Below are 6000 nucleotides of genomic sequence, written 5' to 3'. Positions count from 1 at the left end.
TTATGACTCTTTTACTCCCTTTCCCAAAAAATACAACCTAAGGAATAATTTATTTTCCATTCACCGGGGGAAGCAAAACACAAATCACAGAAGTTTAGCATCCCTTGTTGGTGCCTGTTGTGTTAATGGATCCTCAGTGAAGTTTTACCTCCCCTCAGGCATATGTTCTCTGTACATTCTGTGAATCGTCAGGATCATCCAAAATAAAGCCAGTTCTCACAGCCCCGGGATATTTTCATTCCCCGCAGTGACGGATTCATTGATTAGAACCACACTGGGATCTCGGCTTGAGGATTGCAAAACAGATACAACAGTAAGAAACAGCTCTGCGACTGCTCTAACAACATGTACAGTAACACTGTTAATGATGGAATACTAAATGTCAATCATACTGTAGTCAAGGAATCCAGAGTCCTGCTCATTGACCTGTTGATTTCAAAATGATAACCCCTTTGTGTCCTCGACAAAGAAAGAAAAATGAAGTAGAGTTTGGGGAAAAGGACAGCAAAAATGCTTTCACATGAGTACTTTTGGTTTTTGACTTTCTCTTTTTCAAACAATTCAATCTGAGATGCCATCGATCTGGAATGCTGATTGTCTAACTGTCAGCCCTGTCATTTGTCTCAGTTCCCTCTGGTCTAATTGCACAGCTGTCCCTTCCCTTGCACTGTTTGTCCTGCCCTGCCGGCTCTCCACATTTCACAAGAAATTCACAAAACCTATGTCCCTGCATCCAAAAACATACAAACACGTGTGCTTATTGACAGCCTCGTGCACCCTGCACTCTTTTTCTCCCCTCTCTCCCTGTCTCCTACGCTCACACAAACCCACACAGGGCCAAGCATTTGCTTGCTATAAGTTTGTTACTAGAGTTGAGCCTTGTAATTGACTAACCTCTGCTCTGCCGCGCTCTTCTCGGCTTTGCTCATTTTTGTCAGCTCAGTCCAAAACTCTCCAAGAAACATGAACTTTGCCTGAACTCCCTTCTCAGAGAGACACAACGAGCAAGGGTGTGACAAACATAACTTCTGTCCGTTATTATACTGCCCACTGTACTGTGTTATTGGTCCATGTGCTGAGAAAGAGTGAGGTGAAAAAAGGACAAGACTAGCCAGAAACAGAAAGAAAAGATTAGGGATTTTATGAAATAGCCACAAGCTATTTATAAATATGTTGTAATTATTTCTGACCTTCTATCTACTACCTACTTCATGTGGGGTGTGTAAGATCCCACAGTGACAGGAACAGTAGTTTAGGTTCATGATAGATGCAGTAAACGGTGGAAGTAACCATGACACCCACTCTGCTATTTCTGCAACAATAAAGTCAATCTTTAAAAAGATTGTGGCAGTAAAGGGGGGTTGCTGCAAACTAATGAAAGCTCATTACTGTACTTTGTAAAATGCACCAAAGTCAAGACACAATGGGAACCCTCTACAGTGCAAAAGGCAGTAATATACTACATCACCATTGATATATTGCTTTGAGTTGTGTGACGGAGGTAATCAGACCAGTGTTACCATGGTTTTCAACCAAGCATGCAAGCATTTGCCTGATGATGGTCCAGTACCGAAACGTTGCCAGCTATTACATATATTTTTGCAAGTTACAATGTACAGAGTTTGCAAATTTTCACCTACTCGTCCCCCTCCGACGCACCTGTCTCACGTCAGGCTATAGATGTGTGTAAAGTATTTTTACTGTTCTTTCAACCAAGCATTAAAGCAGCAATGCAGTCGAACTTTGTAAGTAACAGGAAGGACATGATCTGGCTGCTGCTGTAGCCTATATAACCAAGTGGAGAATTGAAACAAAAACACAGTTTTGATCCATTTTCAAGCAATAGTTCGACTTTTTGGTAAATAATGCTTATTGCTTTCTTGCCAAGAGTCAGATGGGAAGATTGATAACACTCTTCAATGTTTGTATGCTAAGTATGAAGCTTAGCACAACGACTGGAAACAGGGGGAAACAGTTAGCCTGGCTCTGAGCAAAGGGAATCTGCCTCGTCTAAAGCTCACTCATTAACACGTTTTATCTAGCTCCGAGATCTTCGAGTTGCTGCAGGGGGGCCACCAAATAATTGTTCCATAGTTCAAAAAGTAAATAAACTTCAATCAAACATATTATTTTTTTTTATTTACACAACATTGATGATAGGCTTACAGGCCTATAGGTACAGTAACACTAAGGTAGCCTTCCACAGATACAGTTAAGTTTAAGGATTCACTGTGCCGTATTTTAACATTAAAACATGATGCATATATATATATATATATATATATATATATATATATATATATATATATATATATATATGTCAACAATTATTATTTTAACAGCTTAGTATTGTATGCATCATAAAAAGGTATGTGTGAAGGCTTTAGGACGCCCTACACTTTATTGTGGGCCCAGTTTAATATGCAATTTATATTTTATATTGGTATTTTATACAATATATGTAGTAAGGGGTCCCTGTTCTGTCTCTTTTTCAACTGAGGGGTCCTTGCCCTAAAAAACGTTGAAGACCTCTGATCTAGCTTGTTTATTAAAAAAAAACCCTGAAACTGTACAAAACTGAATCAGCTAGTCTGTTTCCCTCTATTTGCACTCTATCACAATCTAAACTAATAAACTACTGGTAATAGCTTCATATTTAGTATACAAAAATGAGTTGTATTGCTCTTTTTATCTAACTCTTGAAAATAATGTCAAACTATTGCTTTAAATTGGATCAAAACATGTTTTAACATTACATTTTTAACACTTAGTTGTTATCTCTGCTTTTGTGCTTGATTGAAAACCATGGCCATTTCTGTTGTAAAGTCAACGGTGACAATAATTGAATATGTAGATGGATATTAATCCTAAATGGGTTACCTATGAAAACGCAAGTACAAACTGTAAAGTGTTTGGGGGGGTGGGGGGAATCATTACTTGATGTTCAAACAACTTCACTAGAAAGACACAGTCAAGTATGTAAAGCATAATCATTTTGTCAAGCAAGAATTTACTTCACCTTTCATCATGTAGAACTACTTGGTTTACTTTGGTTCCATCCAACATTTTGAATGTCACTTTTCAATAAGTGGGTGTCCCATTTGCTAGAAGTGTCTCGCTTTGTATAAAACATCCTTTGACTTTGCTTGGCATTTACTACAGGGGGAGATCACTGTCCAGGCACGTATTATGTATTTAGGCCTTAAACCCAACAGGAACCTTCACATTTCAGCTGGATTTGTCTGAAACAACACAAAATCTTATATTTCCATGTTTTACATTTCAGTCATAAATCACTGCTGTTTCCTGATACTTCCACACTAAAAGTTAACAGTCTGATTGCACAAGACCAGAAACAATACATTCATAAATATTGCATAACCTAATGTGTTTATGTGGTTCTCGCCACCAGACTGTGAAAACTTAGCTCGGCCGTGTCTCTCCCTGCAGGACAATAAAGTTTCAATTGAACCAGACACAAAATGCTCTGTTTTCGTTTATTATTGAATTAAATGCTCAGCAGGTTCATATTTCTTGTAGCAGAGTGAGTGAGAGTGAGTAGAGCAAGATAAAAAAATAATAATAAATGTTTTCAAGGGTTACAGGAAGATCATGTTAAAACAAAAATGTTCAGGCATGAAACAGGGAACTATGAAATGAACCTGGCATGAGCATTTTACAAAAAAATAGTCTTTATGTCTCCAGACACAGGAGTCAAGTTGAACTGGGACTAGCACTGAAACGTTTCCCATATCATTTTTAATGAATGTAACTGACCAGGAACATACTCTCTCTCCGGTGAAGAATGGGAATCAATTAAAGGTGCGTGTGTGTGTGTGTGTGTGTGTGTGTGTGTGTGTGTGTGTGTGTGTCTGTGAGAGAGAGAGAGAGAGAGAGAGAGAGGGAGAGAGAGAGAGAGAGAGAGAGAGAGAGAGAGAGAGAGAGAGAGAGAGAGAGAGAATGAGAATGAGAAACACACAAAAACAGGCAGGGAGAGAGACGGCAGACCCAACTCCTTGGCAAAGGACTCCAGTCCAGATGTAGAAGTTGTGTGTAGTATGTGTCTGCATGTGAGTGTGTGTGCACAATATAATTTTTATTATGAATAATGTGTAATAGGTCCACAGCATGAATATGTAATGTGTGTTTAGGCCCCAAAGTCATCATCCCCGACACATTTTGAGAGTAATAATGCTTAAATAAAAACAGGTGGAGCTTTTAGTTTCTAATGATATTTGGGAAAGCCACATTGACTCACCCACATTGACGGTTAATAATTTTAGGTCTGCGACATCTCATCTGAGCACAAACTTGACCTCTGACTTTGACTTGTGGATTGCATCAAAGTAGCATCCCATTGGAAGCACATATCCACAATGTAAATGAAAACATATGAAAGGTTACTCATGGTAAGTCAACATTTGGACTTGAGTTGACTTAAGTCAACACTAGGTAAAAGGTTAGATTAAAAATTGATTACAAATATTTCATGATAAGAAAATAAAAATTCTAATTATCTATTATCTTAGAGTCTTTGACTTATAGTCTCATATTGTTTAGTTAATTGAAGCATGCATAGACCAGCTTTAAACAATATATAAAATAGGAGCCAAAGTGACAATTACGGTATAAAAGAATCAGCACACTGACTCAGTAATGTCAGTTACACAACAATGCCTAGCCATGGTGTGTTAGCATTAACTAACAGTCACAATAAACTACTGGTCATACTAGACCAAGTAAGGTTGTAGCAGCAAAACCAGTGAGCATATTGTCCTGAGCACAGTACTGCTTATGATTCAACTTTCCATTTTTAAGAGGAGATATGTAGTTTCGTCTTTCAAAAGTTGCCTACATAGACTTGCTTTAAGTCAAATATTTCACTCATTATTTTATCATTTGGACTTTGTAAGTCAAATATCTTATTTCACACTTTTGAGTGTGAGTTTTGTCCCATCATGAGCATATTTATATTTATGATGCATTACATTAATTTCTTTTTTTTGTCAGTAATGGCCTTCCAAACCTTCCAGACTGTTTTATGGTAAAGAAAAAAACCCGCCTTTGACATCTTTTCATGATTTGGTTGATATAGCTGCTTTAATGGGTGACAACAGTGTCACAGTAGAGGTCCCCTCTGCCGCTGTTTTTGATTCTCCAAGCGGAGCCAGGGGAGTGGTGTATGAGTCGCGTTTATAAGGAGCTGTGATTCAGAAAGTCATTTTTATCATCAGTCATGATAAGAGCAAGAAAGACAGAAAGATCGGGATGACAGCATGTAACACATCCTGCTGTAGAACCAAACTCAAAGTCAGAAAACCCACTAAGTCTACTAACAAGCCTGCTTTCCTTACATGCCTTGGAATAGTTAGGCGCAAAGTTGGCGTCCCTGCCAAATGTTCCAGATCAGGGTGCTGTGATAAATAAATATATATCCCCCTGGGAGCAAATTTGATGTGGGATTGTTTCCCTGATCTTCTAAATTTGTGTATGGCAACTTAATTGCGTCTGAATGTAGTGTTTTACTACTTTGGTGACTCTGGCAGAATGCTTACTTCCCTCCAATGTTGGGGGGAAACCTTTTTATTTGTGGTTTCTGAATCTTTATTCTAGGCTACTCATAAAGCACCGAGATGAGTGATATCATGTGGTCTTCATCCACAAGGGAGCTTTTTGTTATACTTTATAGTCATTTAAAATTGAAAGATTAAAGGCCATGACACACAGGCAAGGTTAGAGAGCAATGGGAACTTCAGTCGACAATTTTTACAAGCCCCTTATTTTTTCATCATACTTTTTTCTACTCACAGAGCACACAATGGCCCTCACATTGACATAATTCAAACTTTGCAACTTTGCTTTTAAACAGAAGCTTGTTATTAAAGGAAAACTCCAACGATTCTTCACATCAAAATCAGTTTACTTGTCATTGTTAGCACTATTCAGCCTGTGAAAACAGAAACCTGTAGCTCTGGAAGAGCTTTCTAGGGTCCAAGAAAA

The sequence above is a fragment of the Sander lucioperca genome, chromosome 8 (assembly GCF_008315115.2).
Source record: "Sander lucioperca isolate FBNREF2018 chromosome 8, SLUC_FBN_1.2, whole genome shotgun sequence".
In the NCBI taxonomy this organism is placed as follows: domain Eukaryota; kingdom Metazoa; phylum Chordata; class Actinopteri; order Perciformes; family Percidae; genus Sander; species Sander lucioperca.
Note: the sequence above shows the minus strand (reverse complement) of the source record.